Raw genomic sequence first — 18,910 nt, forward strand, 5'->3', positions numbered from 1 at the left:
GAGCAGAGATTGGGCTAAAGATGGGGAGTGTTCATCACTTCTTTCTTGGGATGTCCCCTGGCCCCCATCTGTTGGAGCCTGGTCTTAGAACCAAAAGCTGCCCCATTCCACTAGGACTTGCTTGGACTAGCCATGCTGTTTTGGTGATTCTCGTGTCTCAGGCCAGAGGGATAGGAAGGTGAACATTCTGGCACTGTCAATGGATCACTGGTCAGTAAATGGGTGGCTATTGGCAAAGTGTCCAACCAGAGAGCTAGTAAGACACTAATCATCCTATTGATTCCCCATCTTCCTCTCCCCACCCTTCACCCACAATCAATGCGGTGACAGAGCCCAGCATCGAGGCAGCCAATTAACCACCTCAAGAATGAGCCGCCACATGTAACATCTTCTGCTCCAGTAGCCACATCCAATCAGCTCATCGATCTGGCATGTGGGCTGTGTTGCCCAGGTATGAGAAACCGAGGCCCAGACCAGAGAACCCCCGCAGTGCGCTAACTCCTGATCATCAGTACCAATCTTGGTCTTCTCCCAAGGAGACCTTTGCTCCATCGAGGGTATGAGAACACCCAGAATTTCCCTCCCACCTGTTATACCTCCTGGAAGCTGCTTCCTCCCCTCCTCTTGACACTTTAGCCATTTGCCTCTCATTCTGTCCCAGCAGAGAGGAGACCAGAAACACTCATGTCTTTATAAGTGCTTCCAGGAAGCTTGCCAAGTCTCTCGCCCATCCCCACTTCTCTCCTGCAGCCTTCTCTATTCACCTACAAGTACTCTTAGTTCTCATTTCCTTTTCCTATTTACCCCATTTCCCAGTGATGTCATTTCTACTAAAAAGATTCCATCAGACGTGCTGAAAGTGCCCAGCCTGAACCCTTCTGTGAGTTTGCGGCTGGTGCTGCTTCAAAGCCATGGAGTCTGTCTCCTGCCATCCTGGAAAGGACGCTGCCTTTCCTCTGGACGCTGGCAACCTGGCCTCAAGGATCTCAAGGGAACCTCCCAGGAGTGGACACTCAGTGGTTTTCTGAAAAGCTCAGGCAGAGTGGCTGCACTCAGAGGCCAGGATATGGGCATAGGGGAGATTTCCTTCAGAGAACGTGAGGCAGAAAAGTTGCCTGGTTGGGTGAAGGAGGGGAAGGAAGAGCTTGCAGAGAGGGGCAGTTCAGCATTCACCAGCCAGATCCTCTTCCCTCCCCCACCTCCCCCCAGCTTCTGAATCAATACATTTTGAATCTAATCTAATAACAGAGATTTAATGAGGGGATAATGCGTGTGGAGCCGCCAGGCGCTTTGTCTCTTCTTTCATGCAGCAGCTGGGGCCCATTATCTGGGGACAATGCCCTGTGCTAATCACTCCCTCTCTCTCCTCCCTCCCAAATGTTTGGGGAGGGGAGGTGAGCGAGAGAGGGCAGCTCCTCCCTTGATTGGAGGGAAGTGGAAGGGTGGAGGGGGGAGGATGAAGTCGAGAAGGTTCTGGATGGTCCCCACACAATTGTCTTGACCTGACGCCAACTCACTGGTCTTCTTCCCGGGCCACACTGTGCACCCTGATCAGTGAGAGGTTGGGGGAGCCCTACCAGTGCATACAAACAGCAGATAATTAATTATCAGCTGCAGTATCAGCTCTGGAAGTTGGGTTTTTTTTTTCTTTTTTCTAACTTGGTCCTCTATAATTTAAGCTATCCCATTGAGGCCTGTGATTGGCCAGCCCTGACTGTCATGGTTAGAGAATTAAACCCTGGTTTTAGAGCCCAAGAATATCCCTCTCTGAGATAGAAGCCTGATCTATATTTCTTTCTTCTATCTGGAGGCATGGAGTTTAGACTGTAGGAAGAACTTTCTGATAATTCTATTACTAACATGAATTAGATCGGGAGTGGAAAGGGAAGGATTGGAATCTCATTTCCTGGAAGGCTTTAAAAAGAGACCTTTATCTGTTGAGGTTGGGAAGGGACAGATCAGGAAGAAGAGAAGATCTGCCTCGATTTCCTATCAGAGTTCCAGTTGGGAGGGCTCCCAGAGCTGGCACACCCGAAGCCTAACCACTCCCATTCCTTTTTTGAAACATATTTATTGAGGACAGCGGAAGAGTGCCGTGTGGACAGGGAGATACAAAACTTGAAATCTGGCCCCAACACAGGCTACCTCTGAAACCCTGGACAAGCACTTAGCTTCCCTGTATTTCAATCTTCTCACCTGCAAAATGGGAATCATATTAGTACCTGGCTCATAGGTGTGGGGACCATGCTCCCAATATGGGGCAAAAGTCCAGGGAAATCATGAGTCTGTGGTGGGGAGACAGCTAGTGGCATATCAGCCCTTCTCGGAGGGCTCACATCTCATTCTGAATGGGTGAGAACTGCTCATAGGGCACTGTGGAAGAGAAGCCTTTCTCCTTCATGTCCCCATTTTACAGATGAGTGGGTGAGATGAACTGGTCACTCAGCACAAGCCCAGAGGGGGATAAAGCTCCTGTCCCTATGAGGCTGAAACCAGACCTCTGTGTCCAACACTTTCCTGACTCTTTTCTCCCATTACCACCTTCTCTCCTTTGCCTCTGTGCACTCAGAGCTTCTTTGCACACAGTTCCTCCCTAAAACCACACCTTTGAGTTCCTGCTCTGGGAAAGCCTATGGGATACTGGCACACTTTTCTGGGTCCCTCCTATGCAACACCACCTCCTGTGTCCCTGTATCTGCAAAGAGAACTAAACTCTTGGCAGACAGACACATCATGAGTATGACAGCTGGGACTAGGGGAGCCTGGGAATTCACTACCATGAGCCTGGGAGAACCCCGACCCACCCCCACCACCCCCGCCCCGACCCCTGCCCCACTTCAGATGAGAAAGTGTTATCCATCCTAAAGACCCCAGTGAGATGTCAATCTTTGGCCGGGGCGGCCACAACACTGCCTTCTAAGTGCTTTCCACAAGGTGGCAGCAAAGTCCAGAAGTTCTATGGAGGGGCCTTTATGAACTATTTTGCTGCCCCCTTCCCTCCCTCAGTCTCAAAATAAAACCCTCATCCCTCTCCAGGGGCCTTTGAAGCCCCCTTCCTTCAAGGCCAGTACTTTCCTTTGGGTCATCATTAAGGACTGTGCTCCAGAGCGCTTTGGAGGGCTTTTACTCTGTTCTGATGCTCTGGGAGAGGCCAGCCCCCAGTCCCCACCCCATCACACACCTGTGCCCAAGCAGCTCCCCCAGCAACTCAGCCTCCTACTTACGTGCTCACACCTGGACCTCACCCTCAGCTACACGTGTAGTTGCTCCAGCTATTTCCCTTTCTGCTCTTGCAATGAAGATATTGAAGCCTGATGGCAAAGAAGGCCATTTTGCCCCAAACCCACGCATACAGAGGCTATGGACTCTCTGCCTTTCTATTCTGCCCATGTCTCTAAAGCCCCAACTCCAGCCCATCCCACACTGGCTCTGACGTGCTCCTCAATGGTCCTAGGAAATCAGGGGCAAGAGTGAGGTGCTGCCCAGAGCAGGAGGTGAGGGAGGACGAGGTCCGTGGTTAGATGGGGAGGACGCGACCCTGGGAGATGCTCACTCATTGAAGGGCTCCAGGGCAAGGACTGGAGAGAGGAAGTTGGTTCTAGGTAGGGTTTTCGTGACCTGATTGCCTCAGCCATCCCATGGCAGGTGCTGTTGTTCCTGCTAGCTGTGTGGAGTAGTTTCCTGTTGCTGCCGTAACAAGTCACCAATGTGAAATACAAATTTGTTATCATACAGTTCTGGTGGTCAGAAGTCCAACACATGGATCCACAGGGCTGTGTTCCTTCTGGGAAATCTAGGAGAGACTGTGTTTCATTGCCTTTCCCGGATTCCAGATGCAAGACACCTGCACCTGTATTCCTCGGTTCACAGTCCCTTTCTTCAGCTTCAAAGCCAGGAGCTCAGTACCTTCAACTCCTCTCTCTCTCTCTCTCTCTCGCTCTCTCTCTCTCTCTCTGTGTGTGTGTGTGTGTGTATCTCATCTCTGCTTCTCTGCTTTGCTTTGTCACATCTCCTTCTCTGACTCATCTAACTCTGTCTTGCCTTTATAAAAACCTTTGTGGTTATAAAGGGCCCATCTAGATAATTTAAAATAATCTCGTCATCTCAAGATTCTTAATTGCACTACAAAGTCCCTTTCATCTTGCACCTTAACATAATCACAGGTTCTGGGGATTGGGAAGTGGGCATCTTTGGGGGCTCATCATCCTGTCTACTATCCCGAGAACTTGGGCACGTTGCTTGACTTCCCTGTTTCTTCACCTGTAAAGGTGACATCATAAAAACACTGCCTTATGGATTGCTGTGAGGAATAAAGGAGCCAATACAGGTAAAGGGTCTGGACAAAGTAAATGGTTGACAAATTTTAACTATGGTTTTATTATTGTTCTTATGCATAAATCTAGAAGCTTCCTGCACAACAAAGTTGAGGTATGGTTCATCACAGACCCATTGAATTAATGCTGTAAAGGAAATAATACTTTTTATCATACATTTGTGTAAAATGGCAACTTTATGGTGATGAATATTGAGTTCCTTTACAACTTTGTTTTTTTTTAGACAGAGTCTTGCTCTGTCACCCACGCTGGAGTGCAGTGGCACAGTCTTGGCTCACTGCAACCTCTGCCTCTGGGTTCAAGCAATTCTCCCGAGAACTGGAATTATAGTTCTCATCCTCTCGAGTAACTGGGATTATAGGCATGCACCATGCCTGATGGCAAAGAAGGTTTACCCAAAACCCTTGTACACACAGGCTATGGAGGACTCTCTGCCTTTCTCTTTTGCCCATGTCTCCAAAGCCCCAACCCCAGCCCATCCCACACTGGCTCCAAGGTGCTCCTCAGTGGTCCTAGGAAATGAGGGGCGAGAGTGAGGTGCTTCCCAGAGCAGCAGCTGGCAGAGGACAAGGGTCCTCCCCCAGCCAGGTCCACACCTGACTCACTTTTGTATTTTTAGTAGAGACAGGGTTTTGCCCTGTTGGCCAGGCTGGTCTCAAACTCCTGGCCTCAAGTGATCTGCCCACTTCGGCCTCCCAAAGTGCTGGAATTACAGGCATGAGCCACTGTGCCCAGCCTCTTTATAACTTTAGAAGAAGAGAATAGAAAAGCAGAGTCATGGAGGTAATGATCTCAGGACACCAGACTGGCAGGAGACAGATGGTCAGGCCAAAGACGACCTCTGTCTTTTCCCTACCTCCCCCTACTCCCAGGATCTGCTCATCTTCCTGGGAAGATGAGGGGTTTAGATGGTGCTAAGCACTTTTTTTGAGCACAGTCTTGCTCTGTCGCCCAGGCTGGAGTGCAGGGGCATGATCTCTGCTCACTCCAACCTCTGCCTCCTGGGTTCAGGCAATTCTTGTGCCTCAGCCTCCCAAGTAGCTGGGACTACAGATGTGTGCCACCACTCGCAGCTAATTTTTTTTTTTTTTTTTGGTAGAGATGGGGTCTCACTATGATGGCCTGGCTGGTCTCAAACTCCTGACCTGCCTCAGCCTCCCAAAGTGCTGGGATTTCAGGCGTGAGCCACTGCTCCAAGCCCAGATGGTGGTAAGGACTTCTTGAAGCAAGAGGTGTTAAACACAGAATGGGTGTAGAATTATTCACTCAGAAGCCTTTAACAGAGACACCCACCCCTTCCAAGCCTCTCCTGTAGAGGCAGGAGATGGACAGGATGACCTCTAGAGACCTTCTGAGCTTCAGGTCCAGGAAATCCTGCCTTTCCATCTGCGTGACACCTAATCATGGGTTCAGGCTCCAGCTCTGTGCACTCCATCCTTTCTTCTTGGCCGACACTTCCACCCCCTTGCCCTTTTCACCCAAGGGCTCATTTTTCTGGTTCTTACTAATGAAACTCAAATCCGTATGGGCTTGTCTTTGGGCTTAAAATTCCCATGAGGTGTTCACTCTTAAAAGTCCCCTGAAGGTGAACAGAGCATTTCTCCTCCTACTTTGTCCTCAGCCAGGAAGTGCTCTCTCAATGCCCTCTCCTACGTCTGTACTCTCCCAATAACTGTAATCCATGTGTTTATTGTTGGGTGATTTGTTTAGCATTTATCTGGCTCCCAGTCTGTAAGTCTTGGAGGCAAATATTTCACACCCTCTTCTCCACTCACACAGCACTTGACACACAGCCCACGCTTCGTACTTAGTGAGCATGGCAATGAATGAATGGATTGGGGCTGGGAACAGGGACATGGACCATGCAGAAGGAAGACCATATCTGAAACCCTTCTCTGGGCTACTCTTCAGCTCTCACCATCACTGCTGGTTTGAGTAGGGAGAAAGGAGTGGAGGCAGCTGAGAGTGAACCTTCTCTGAGACCCCTTAAGAAAATGAATTGGTGGCTCACACCTGTAATCCCTGCACTTTGGGAGGCTGAAGTGGGTGGATCGCTTGAGTCCAGGAGTTTGAGACCAGCCTGGGCAACACAGTGAGACCCTGTCTCTATAAAAAATAAAAAAGTAGCTAGGCTCATCCTTCTAGTCCCAGCCCCTCAGGAGGCTGAGGCGGGAGGATGGATTGAGCCTGGCAGGTCGAGGCTGCAGTAACCTGTGATTGTGCCACTGCACTCCAGCCTGGGCAACAGAACAAGGCCCTATCTGAAATAAAGAAAAGAAAACGAGTCCTTCTACCCCGGAAGTTCCACATTGTGTTCTAGTGGGTTTGGGGCTGTGTCTGCCAAAACCATGATCCCCTGTGGCAAGGGCTTGACTGGATTTTACTCAGTGCCATATCCAGTCCTGCACGGTGTGCCCAGCATAGGACAGAGGCTCAATCTTTGTAGAATTAATGAAGTGGGTGCTAGCGCAGGTTCTCTTGAAGTCCATTTCCTGTCAGGATAACCATAAAAGTTATCATCCAAACCAGAGAGTTTCTGTCCTGGAAAAAGAAGAGCATTGACAATTGCACATGGACGACACCCTCAGGTGGGGCTGCCCCAGGCACGCAGGGCGTACGGTGACCCTACCTCTCAGGTTCTCCCCTTCTTCCTCAGCAGAGACCAGAGCCCCAGCTGGTTGGGCTGGGAGCTTCTGATTCCCAGGGATTCTCTGACTTGCCCTCTAGAGTCAAGAGATCTCTGGCTAGGGGAGGAGGGGAGAGGTTTCAGCAAGGCCCTTTGTCCACTGTGGGGTCATGGCTTTTCTCCTGAGGTTCGCCTCAGGTCAGAAGAATTTCCTGCGGGGTCACAGGTCAAATGCCGCATGTCCTCAGCAGAGCTAGGAGGAGACCTCGCCCGGCCTCTGCCCTCCCCTCCCCCATCAAGAAGGATGGGCTGATGCTGGAGCAGGAAGCAGCCCCTGAGAGGGTCAGGAGCCCTGGCCTGCAGGCGGGGAGGGCTCTGAAGGAATCCCCTTTCTCTCCCCATCACCCCACCACCCCTCACCATCAGAAGGACAGGGTTCTGGTCACTCCCTCCACCCTTACCCAGGCGGCATCCTTGTACGTGGGGTGGGTGGAGGGGCGCTACTGGCAAAGGGGACATGCTCCGTTGGGTGAAAAGTTGGCTCGACAGAGCTGAGCTGACAAGGGATCCCCAGATAAGCCATTGCCTTAAAAGTCTATTCTTCAATAATAATCCCATTTGTAGAGGAGAAACCCATATACTTCCCTGCAGAGTAAAGAGAATGCGCAATTGCTTTTGCTAGAGGGGGAAATAGATTTGGGTCTGTCCAGAGCTTCCTGAAAGCTCCCTGGGGGTTCCCAGATTTGAGAGTGAAACAGAAATCCCTCTAGGGCCAGGCCATATCTAAGCAGCAGCCCCTCTAAGGGGCCTGATGTCAGAGAGATGGTGGGAAATGAGGGAAGAAGCCCTGCCCCAAAGGTCTACTATGGTGTATGCTGGGATTTGGGATCAGCATCACCATCTCCTGCTTGTGTCTGGGGCCCCAGCTTTAGAGCATTGCTGTGTCAGGTTGCACAGGTTGTGCACTGCACAGGCCTGGGTGCACCATTTACACAGACTCTGATGTGAATGGACCCCTGGAGTTGTACCACTTAGGAAGCTCTCGTCACATGGCTTTACACATGCTAGTTTCTCTGCCTAGAATGTCATTCTGGTAAGTTCCTACTCAACCTACAAGACCCAACTCAGAGTTCATCTCCTCCATGGGGTCTTAATGTATTCTTCTTTGGATCGTTTATCACGCCCACACAGACTTCTGTTCTATGACTTACTACACAGCGTTCCAATGATTTTTTTTTTTTTGAGATGGAATCTCATTCTGTCGTCCAGGCTGGAGTACAGTGGCGTGCGATCTCAGATCACTGCAACCTTTGCCTTGCGGGTTCAAGCGATTCTTCTTCCTCAGCTTCCCAAGTATCTGGGACTACAGGCGTGCACTACCATGCCTGGCTAATTTTTGTGTTTTTAGTAGAGACAGGGTTTCACCATGTTGGCCAGGCTGGTCTTGAACTCCTACCTCAGGTGATCTACCCACTTCGGCCTCCCAGAGGCTGTAATCCCAGAGTGCTGGGATTACAGGCGTGAGCCACCGTGCCCGGCCCCAGTGATCTATTTAAGGGTTTGTCTTCCCCACTCTTCTCAAACTCTTAACCTCCCCCATGTCCCTGCCTCCCTAGCACAGTGGCTAGAATATGGAGGCACTGAGTGAATACTGATGACTGAGTATTGGAGCTGGAAGGGCCTGTGGGGGATCTCGAACCCTTTTTTTGTACAGAAGAAGAGACTGCGGCCCAGGCAAATGAAGTGTCTTTCACCTTTGCGGCAGATGGCAACGTGCAGGATAGATTCGGGCAGTGACGAGCCCTCAGTACTGGGGACAGGGCAGTCTTACGGGAATGAGAGTGGTCTCTATTCTGAGAACCCTTGGAAACTGGGACACAAACCTTCTTTTTAGTAGGTTACTCCCTCCTGTCCTCTTCTCTGTCTCCTCTCATTTCCACTGCTGGGCATTTTAAAGGCTATTTTGACTCTCTCTGTTGTAATAAGAAACTATCAATTAACAATTATAAGGCTGTTTTACAATCGGGTGGAAGCCCCTTTTATCCACTTTGCTTTAAATGGTTATATCTTTTATCCCTAGTTTTCAGGAATATAAAACTTTACAGCGTTTGCTGCAAACCTTCATACTTTGCTTTGCCGTTTATTGCTCCCTCTGCAGATATATCTTTCCCATAAATAAGACTTTCATCTGTACAGTAAGTACTGGGCTTCGTCTTTGCAGCTCCCTGTGATTTCATCCGTGGAACCTGGCCTTGGAGCACAATGTGATTCATATGGAGCCCCCAGATCCCTTGTCCTGTGATCAGGGCTGCAGCAGCAACCCTGGGATAAAGGAGATCATGGACCCCAGAGAGAGGGAGGCATGTGCAGAATCCTGGAGGGGGTGCCCCCATTCACCCTGTGCCTGATCTGAGGTTTGGTTCCCTGGAGACACAGGTCGAGAGTGTCCTGGCTTCTCCCATCCTTGGTTGGAGAAGTCTTCCCTGGAGGTAGCTAGGGAACAGCAGAAATAGACTTACTCAGAGCTCCCCGAGGCATGCCTGGGCAGAGGATGAACGGAGCTCGTGGGCAGCCACTGCTCTGGCCATCTTGAGGTGCCAGCCTGAGGGGCAATCTGAGCAGAGGCACCATCTGGAACAGCCATGGTGGCAGGGAGAACTACACAGACTCCCGGGTTTGAACTGACTTTCTCTTTTACTAAATTTGGAGTGTTTGGATCAAACACAAAAATGGATGAATGAATAGCCCCTCATATGGTGGCCATGAGAATGGCCTCCCCTGCACCCCCAACTACAGTGGGTGCAATGGATCAAGGACCTTACTTAGCACTGCTCTGAAATCCATGGCAGCCCATGGCTGCTTTTGTGCCAAGGCCACGCTGCTCCTAGCCAGTGACTGAGCGGGACAGGGCTGCTAAGGGAGGCCTATTCCTGGGAGACAGGGGACTCCTCTGAGGGCTGACAGGCTGGAGGACTCCCCAGTGGCCTTGCCAAAGCTTCCTTATGCTGCCTGGCAGTCTGGGAAAATCCTGCCCAAGCTTCCTTCCCTCCTCCTTCACTCACGTCAGCACCACATCGCAGTCTGACAGCTCTCCCAGCCTTCCTTGGCTCCCTCCCCACTTCCCTCACAGGCTTTTGCCCTAATAAAATCTTTGCACATTTAATCCCGTCTTGGCATCTGATTCTCAGAGGACCTGGAATAGAGCATCTCTCATTTACATAAAGAGAGGACGTTGTATGTATGACTGTCACTGTTAGAGATTCCGTGTCTCCATATTCTTTGTGTAGATAGTTGTTAGGAAGACACAGAGACAGGTAGAAGTGGCGTGTAAATGTTTATTTTCAGTGCTGGTAGCAAAGGTATATGTACCTCTAGGTATAGACATATGTAGGTGGGTATAAGTCAATAGCTATAAATATACTTTAAAACTTGTCACCCAACACTTGGGAATCAAATGCTAATTAGCTGGTGATGTTATTATATATGTGGAAAGAGTAATGGATGTGTAGACATAATAGTAATTATCTAACATATACATCTTTATTTATACACATGATTTCACTTAATCCTCACAACAACTCTGGAAGTTCAGTTATTATCTCTATTTCACCGTTGAAAAATGGAGGCCAAGAGAGGTGTTCCAGTAGCAAGTGGCACAACGTGGATTTGTCTGCAGATAATTGTATGTATATGAAGCTAAACAATTAATGTGCATGCATAGAGAGGAACAGGTGGGTAAAATGCATGTATCTGAACATATGTGGCAGCTATGTGTGGACCAGCAAATAGATTAGGATATATAAACTTCTTCCCACAATCTTGTCTGTAACTTAGGACTCAGGATATGATTGTGTTTGAACCTCAGCTCAGACTGTGTTTGAACCCCCATTTCTGCAATCTTATTTCAATGCTCAGCAGTGAAAAACCCCATTGCCTCCTCTTATTCATCTCATCACCTGGATTCTAGGAATCCGTGAGTTAGCTCTAGCACTTGGCATCATCAGTAGCAGATAATGATGCATAAATCACTTTGTGTTTTGTATAATTGTTCTCATGTCTTGTTTTCAAAACTAAACTGCTCTTGCTAAGACCAATAAAGACTTCCTAGTTGTCCAATCCAATGGACACTTTTCAGTGCTCCCTCTCTGTGACATTAACAGTGTTGAGCACACTCTCCCAAATCTCTTCTCTGTGGCTCCTTTGATGCCACCTTGTTCTGACTTTCTTCTCCTCTATCTGGATGCCTCCCTCTCAGTCTCCTCTTGGCTGCCCTTTGTCAGTTCTGAGGCAGACACTACTCATTGCCTACCTAACAGTTTTCTTCCCTTGCTCCTTTCTGATGGAATCCTGATTTTGGCCAAGCATCCCCCTTCCTCTGAGTGGCAATGGAGTTCCTGAGAGTTGAGCCCAGTCCTTACAATGAATCCTGGTCAGTCTAATCTACTGGTTCTCAAAGTGTGGTCCAGAACTAACAGCATCCACCTCAGCTGGGAACTGTTAGAAATTTGAATTCTTGGCTGGGCGCAGTGGCTCATGCCTGTAATCCCAGCACTTTGAGAGGCCGAGGCCAGTGGATCACAATGTCAGGAGACTGAGACCATCCTGGCTAACACGGTGAAACCCTGTCTCTACTAAAAATACAAAAAATTAGCCAGGCTTGGTGGCGGGTGCCTCTAGTCCCAGCTACTCGGGAGGCTGAGGCAGGAGGATGGTGTGAACCCAGCAGGTGGAGCTTGCAGTGAGCTGAGATTGTGCCACTGCACTCCAGCCTGGGCGAAAGAGCAAGACTCTGTCTCAAAAAAAAAAAAAAAAAAAAAAAAATTTGAATTCTTACGTCTCATTTAAGTCCTACTGAATTAGAAGCTCTGGGGGTGGAATCAAGCAAGCTGTGTTTTAACCAACCCCAGGCCATTCTAATGCATATTCAAGTTTGAGAACCACTGGTCCAAGCCAATCTTGGTGAGTAAGTGGTCTCATTCCCCTTTCCAGTGATTGGATTAGGCACGGATATGATAAAATTTTTGCAAATGCGAAATGAGAAGTTTGCTGGAGGAGAAGGTCTCAGAGAGATTTCTTTGCTTCTAGAAGAGACATGAAGAAGAGATGAGCCCTCTTCATCCGATGAACACTGTGGTGCCAATGTGGTGCCTGGGACTGTGGTAGCCAGGTTTGATAGTGAGGAACAGCCTACAGGCAAGCCAGCATGTTGAGAATGGCAGAGCAGAAAGATGGAAAGGGTCTTCTATGGGTTGAATTGAATCCTCCCAAAAGGAATGTTGACATCCTCATCTCCAGCACCTCAGAATGTGACCTTATTGATATAATAAGACCATTGCAGATGCAATTAGTTACACTAAGGTCTTACTTGAACAGGGAGGGCCCTGCATGCAGCATGACTAGTGTAACAAGAGGAGAGAGACACTCCAGAAGAGGAGGGCCATGTGATGACAAAGGCAGAGGCTGGAGGGATGCATCCACAAGCCAAGGAATGCCAAGGACTGCCAAGGACTGCTGGCAACACCAGAAGGTGGAAAAGTCCAGGAAGGATTCTCTTCTGCCAGTTTCAGTGAGAGTGTGGCCCTGATGACACCTTGATTTTGACGTCTTGCTTCCAGAACTGTGAGAATACATTGTGGATTTAAGCCATCCAGTTTGTGGGACTTTATTATAGCAGCCCTGGGACACTAATACCAGGACCTCATGATCTAGAAACCAACCCTACAGACACCCTGTCCTGAGACCACTTGTTATGTGAAATAACTTTCCTTATCATTTAAGCTAGTTGAATAGGGGTATGTTTTTGTTTTTCAATTACTGGCTTGCTATAGTTTTCTGACTGATAACTCTTAGGTCTTCGTGTTCCTCAGGGTCTGCTCTTGGTCTCCTCTCTTCTAACTTTACAGCTGGGGAGACCTCATCCACTCTCACAGCTTCAGATACCACCCAATGGGCTCCTAACCCTCAAATCTGGGTCCCCAACCCAGACTGCACGGTTGAATTACATATCTAGTTTCTATCTAACATCGTCCCCTGGAGATCCTCCACCCCGAAAAAAAAAGGATTTGAATCTGTACACTGAGTAAAGCAGGGAGAGTGTCCTCCCTAATGTGGGTTAACCTCATTCCATCAGCTGAAGGCCTGAATAGAACAAAAAGGCTCACTGCCCCATGAATAGGGAGAACTCCTCCTGCCTGACTGCTGCGAGCTGGGACATCCATTGTTTTCTGTTTTTTGGATTTGAACTGAAACATCGGCTCTTCCTTGATCTTGAACCTGCTGGCTTTCTAATGGGAACTTGCACCAATAGCTCTCCTAGTTCTCAGGCCTTTGGACTTGGACTGGAATTACACCATCAAATCTGCTGGGTCTCCAGCTTGCCATCTGCAGATCTTGGAACTTCTTAGCCTCCACATCCTGTGAGCCAATTCCTTATAATAAATCTCTTTATAAATATATACATCCATCCTATTGGTCTGTTTCTCTGGAGAACCCCGATACACTTGGATCACTACATTAGCCTCCTGAATAGTCTCCCTGTCTTACTAGGCCACTTGGCCTTCCACATTACTTTCAGAGTGATCTTCCCAAAACATAACCTGAGTATGCCTTTTTTTTTTGAGACATAGTCTCGCTCTGCCACCCGGGATAGTGTGCAGTGGTGCGATCTCAGCTTACTGCAACCTCTGCCTCCTGAGTTCCAGCGATTCTTGTGCCTCAGCCTCCTGAGTAGTTGGGATTACAGGCACGTGCCACCACGCCCAGCTAATTTTTGTATTTTTAGTAGAGATGGGGTTTCACCATGTTGGCCAGGGTGGTCTCGAACTCCTGACCTCAAATGATTTGCCTGCCTTGGTCTCTCAAAATGTTGAAATTACAGGCATGAGACACCATGCCCGGCCCTGAATATGTCTTTTTTATGTCTAGCTTCTTTCAATGACTTCCCATGCCTCCATGATAACATCAAAACTCTTTGGCTCTCCACAAATTCCTTCATGACTAACCACTATCCTATGCCCTTCTCTTACCTCTGTCCACATGCATAAATTCCAGTCTCACTGAACTGCCAGCAGTTCTTCAAAAGGGCCTGGCCACCTCTTCCCTTTCAGAGTTTGCTCAAACTGTTCTTCCTGCCTGGAATGCCTGTGCAGGACATGGCCCATAGCTGGTCTACGGGCTTGACAGCCTGACTCAGAGCCTGCAAGGGCAACTAACTTTTATTCCAGTTCTATACACTGAGTTCAGGAGTGAGCATGACCAGGCTGTGTTGGAGAGTCAGGATCAGGTTTTCATTACGACTTAATGTATTGTGTGCAAACCGGAGCCTGTATACTATTCTAAGACGGTCATACACTCAGTGACCCCAGGTGTGGGGGTCTTTGGCAATAACGTGGCATGGGTCATGTGCTGAATGTTCTAGCCTTGTGGGTAGGTATGGATATGTGTATATGAGTGTGAATGCAAGCACACTCAGAAGCTAAGTGTCAAGGCCCCTCATTTGCACAAATCCCTTCCAAGGCCCTTAAAAGATGAATGTTTGGCTGGCCGCAGTGGCTCACGCCTGTAGTCCCAGCACTTTGGGAGACCGAGGCGGGCAGATCACTTAAGGTCAGGAGTTTGAGACCAGCCTGGCCAAAATGGTGAAACTGCATCTCTACTAAAAATACAAAAATTAGCCAGGCATGGTGGCAGGTGCCTATAGTCCCAGCTACTTGGGAGTCTGAGGCAGGAGAATCACTTGAACCTGGGAGGTGGAGGCTGCAGTGAGGCAAGATTGCACCACCGCACTCCAGCCTGGGCAACAGAGAGAACTCCGTCTCAAAAAAGAATGTTTGCTGTATTTATTAGCTTTTTGTTTTTATTTTATTTATTTATTTTTTGAGATGGAGTCTTACTCTGTGGCCCAGGCTGGAGCGCAATGGCACGATCTTGGCTCACTGCGACCTCCACCTCCTGGATTCAAGTGATTCTCCCATGTCAGCTTCCCAAGGAGCTGGGATTACAAGCATGCACTACCACACCTGGCTAATTTTTTGTATTTTTAGTAGAGATGGGGTTTCACCATGTTGGCCAGGCTGGTCTTGAACTCCTGACCTCAAGTGATCTGCCCACCTTGGCCTCCCAAAGTGCTGGGATTACAGATGTCAGCCACTGCACCCAGCCTTTATTAGCTTTTTAAAATGTGTAATTTGCTGACTTCATTTTTCATTCTAAATAAATATTCACATTGTCCCTAATTGTATATTCATATTTGTATTATTCTTCTTGAAGAGCGCCCTTCATAAGCTTCACACCCACAACACCTTGGAGAGACTCAGCCTTCCAGAAAATCTAACGTGACCCTCATTTACTGCAAAGCCCTCACTTGCACGGTCCTGGGAAAGCGTGTTGGCGTCTCTGCCATGTGTCCCAAATCAGCTGACTTCCTTCCCAGTCTGTAAGTAAGAAGCCTTGCTTGATTGACCCAAGTGGGGTCTGCACCTGATCTTTCTCTCAATCCTAAACTAATGTGGTCATATAGGACTTCAACATCTGAATTTGAGGGGCACACAATTCAGCATGTCACATAAGTATCATCTCCATTTTATATGTGAGCAAACAGAGACCCAAAGGGGTTCAGTAACCTGCCCCCTGCCAGTCAGGCAGTTGGCTGAGGAATTCGGTCCTCTGATTCCAAGTCCTGGTGTTTTCTGCTACATTCCAGTCTCTAGGGTCACAGCCCTGTCCTCTGATTCTTTCCAAGAGCTCTCTGTCCTCACTGTCATCTTCCTGCCGTTTCGTTTCCTGCAAAGCAACATATCCCCAGATGCTATGTGAACCCTGGTAACCATGTAACTGGAGGATACATACTGGACGCCGCATAATTGGAGGGCATGGGGCTAGGAATTCCTAAGCCAGCCCCGGCAGCTGCAGTAGTAGGCGGAGGAGGGAGGCTGAGCTGCAACAGAGAGGAGAGGTCAGGGGTGCACACCCTGAAGCCAAACCAGCCAGGTTCACATCTTGCTCACTCACCTCTCACTGTATGGCCAAGGCCAAGTTACTCAGCCCCTTAGTGTTTCAGTTTTCCCATCTACAAAATGGAGATAATAACAGTATCCACTCTGTTTATTATTTATGGAGATGATTAAATGAAGCAATATGTGAACAGTGGGCAGCACTTAGATGTCCTGAATGAATGATAGCAATAATAATTATTAGTTAATTAATAATTATTATTGGCTGGGCGTGGTGGCTCACACCTGTAATCCCAGCATTTTGGGAGGCCAAGGTGGGCAGATCACTTGAGGTCAGGAGTTCGAGACCAGCCTGGCCAACATGGTGAAACCCCATCTCCACTAAAAATACAAAATTAGCTGAGTGTGGTGATGAGTGCCTGTAATCCCAGCTACCCAGGAAGCTGACGCATGAGAACAGCTTGAACCTGGGAGGCGGAGGTTGCAGTGAACCCAGATCGTGCCACTGCACTCCAGCCTAAGTGGCAGAGCGAGACTCCATCTCAAAAAATAATTATTATTAGCAATAATTATTATTGCTATCATTCTCTCTAGGGATAGAGTTTCCTTAGTTCCACGTTTTCCCCATTGAGTTGAATTAAATCACTCTGAGGCGGTGGTCTTGGTTTCCTATTGAACACTTATAGCAGGGAAAGAAAGTCAAAGACAGACAGATGTCTGGACTATGCGCAGATCTCAGGGAAAAAAGATACTTGCTTTCACCTTCGAACAACAAGGTTCAAGGAGACGCAAGGTCCTTGGGGTTTCGGGCTGGCAGGGCCTCCGAGGCCAGGGCCTCTGAGGCCGTCCTCCTGCCTCTGGGCAGCTGTTTTGGAGAGGCTCTGCTAGTAGGAGGCCCTAAGGAGCCAGGTGATGGCGGGTGGCTGCTAAGAAGCTTTACGGTGTGGCATGATAGCTCCTCTCTTTCAGGACCCACAAAGGTCAAAGTCAGTCCCCGCCTGCAGGGATAGAGAGATATGTGCGGGCAGCAGCTGGGTTTCCCAGCCTCCTGGGTCCCACTAACCAGGAGGCATGAACCTGGAACCCATCAAGCACAGGGGTTGACATAAACTCCGGTGCTGAGCCCCGAGGGGCTGCTCTGTACAGAGTCCCCAGTGAGCCAAAAATGGAGAGAAATACAACGTCGTACAGCTCATTCCTGGAGCTTGCCTGCCTCCACCTTCCCCATTCCCACAACCAATGGAGTAGCTTGGCTAACAATTAAATACAGTAGCAATTTAAAACTGCCCTGAGGTGGCAGCCCCCACGGGCTGAACAGGCTGCTGTTTACCCTGGCAAGGCTCAGCTCCTCAGCCTGCCCTGAAGCTGGCACTAAAAACTCCCCCATAAAACACCCTGTAAAAGACGCTCTAGGGGCCAGCAAGCCAGGCTTGTGACTGGGGCCTCCGTCCTCAGACCTTTTCCCCTGGTTTGGGAACCCAGCATACTCGGTGCTTGCTGTACCCCATGTCCCAGGGGCCCTGTAGATTTACAGGGGACCCCAGACCATCTGTAGGACCTCCAGACTTCCAGGTGGATGGATTTCAGAGCATTGGCAGAGATCCTATCCAGCCACTCTGCAGAGGGAAGCCAGCTGTGGTGGAGAGGAAGGAACACTAGATTGGGGGCCAGAAGCCTCGAATTTCCATCCTGGGCCTTTCATTTACCAGCCATTACCACTGAAGTCAGTGGCCTCAATGTCTGGTCCCTGAGCAGCAGTGTCTGCATCACTTGGGAACTTGCAGAAATGCCGGTTATCCACCCCTGACCTACTGAGTCAGAAACTCAAATTGGAGCCCTGCACACTGTGTTTTAACCAGCACTCAGGGCAAATCTGTTGCACACCCAAGTTGCAGAGCACCCTGCGGTCATTTCCCTTGTCTGAGACTTACTTTCATTCATCTGGTAAATGGGGAGAGAAAGTCTGTTTGCAGGGTTGTTGCGTTAAATAGGGAGACAGGATGAAGTTCTTGGCACCACATCTTGTCACACAAGGGGCTCTGCAGTGTTGGCTGTAGTGGAGGGCTGAGGGTCCAGGGTGGACCCGGCACCTCAGCCCTTACTCTTTCTGTAGAGGAGGGAGGTCTCTCATGTGGCTCAGGCTTTGAGGGATTCTAAAGCCAGACTCCATCTCAGCCAGGACCAGAGACACTGGGCAAGCAGGTGCCCCCAAAGGTCTCACTAAGCCACAGGCTGGAAGGAAAAAGAAATAAATCAAAACAAAAGCAGGTAAGAGATCAGAAGAAGACAGGAGAAGGTGGCCGGGCGCGGTGGCTCTTGCCTGTAATCCCAGCACTTTGGGAGGCCAAGGCAGGGGGATTGTTTGAGGTCAGGAGTTCGAGACCAGCCTGGCCAACATGGCGAAACCTTGTCTCTACTAAACATACAAAACTTAGCTGGGCATGGTGGTGTGCGCCTGTAATCTCAGCTACTCAGGAGGGTGAGGCAGGAGAATTGCTTGAACCTGGGAAGTTTAGTGGAGGTTGCAGTACACTCCAGCCTGGGCGACAGTGCGAGACTCTGTCCAAAAAAAAAAAAAAAAAAAAAGAAGAAGACAGAAGGTGAGAGTGAGAAGACGAAGTTGCGATTGGTAAACCTAAAATGGCCATAGACAATTATTTAGTTGACTTTGGTGCCAATGGTCACCGACTTGTGGAAACCCCTGTGGCTGTGGACTTGTAACCAGGTAGAAAGGCTTCTTGTCCATGTTGCTCTTCCAGACAGCATGGTATCTAAGTCAGCCTGCCACAGCCGCCCCATCTGGCCTGCCCTTTTGTTGAAACACCCTTGTTCCTCATCTGTGCCATCAACAAGTGTTGATTAGGCACCTACTGTGTGCAGAGTGCCAGCAATAGTAAAACACACTCACTTCCCTCTAAAGCAGAGGGCTCCAATATTTGGCTTCCCTCGGTCACACTGGAAGAAGAAGAGGAATTATCTTGGGCCACACCTAAAATACA

Source organism: Symphalangus syndactylus, chromosome 3 (assembly GCF_028878055.3).
Source record: "Symphalangus syndactylus isolate Jambi chromosome 3, NHGRI_mSymSyn1-v2.1_pri, whole genome shotgun sequence".
Classification (NCBI taxonomy): Eukaryota; Metazoa; Chordata; class Mammalia; order Primates; family Hylobatidae; genus Symphalangus; species Symphalangus syndactylus.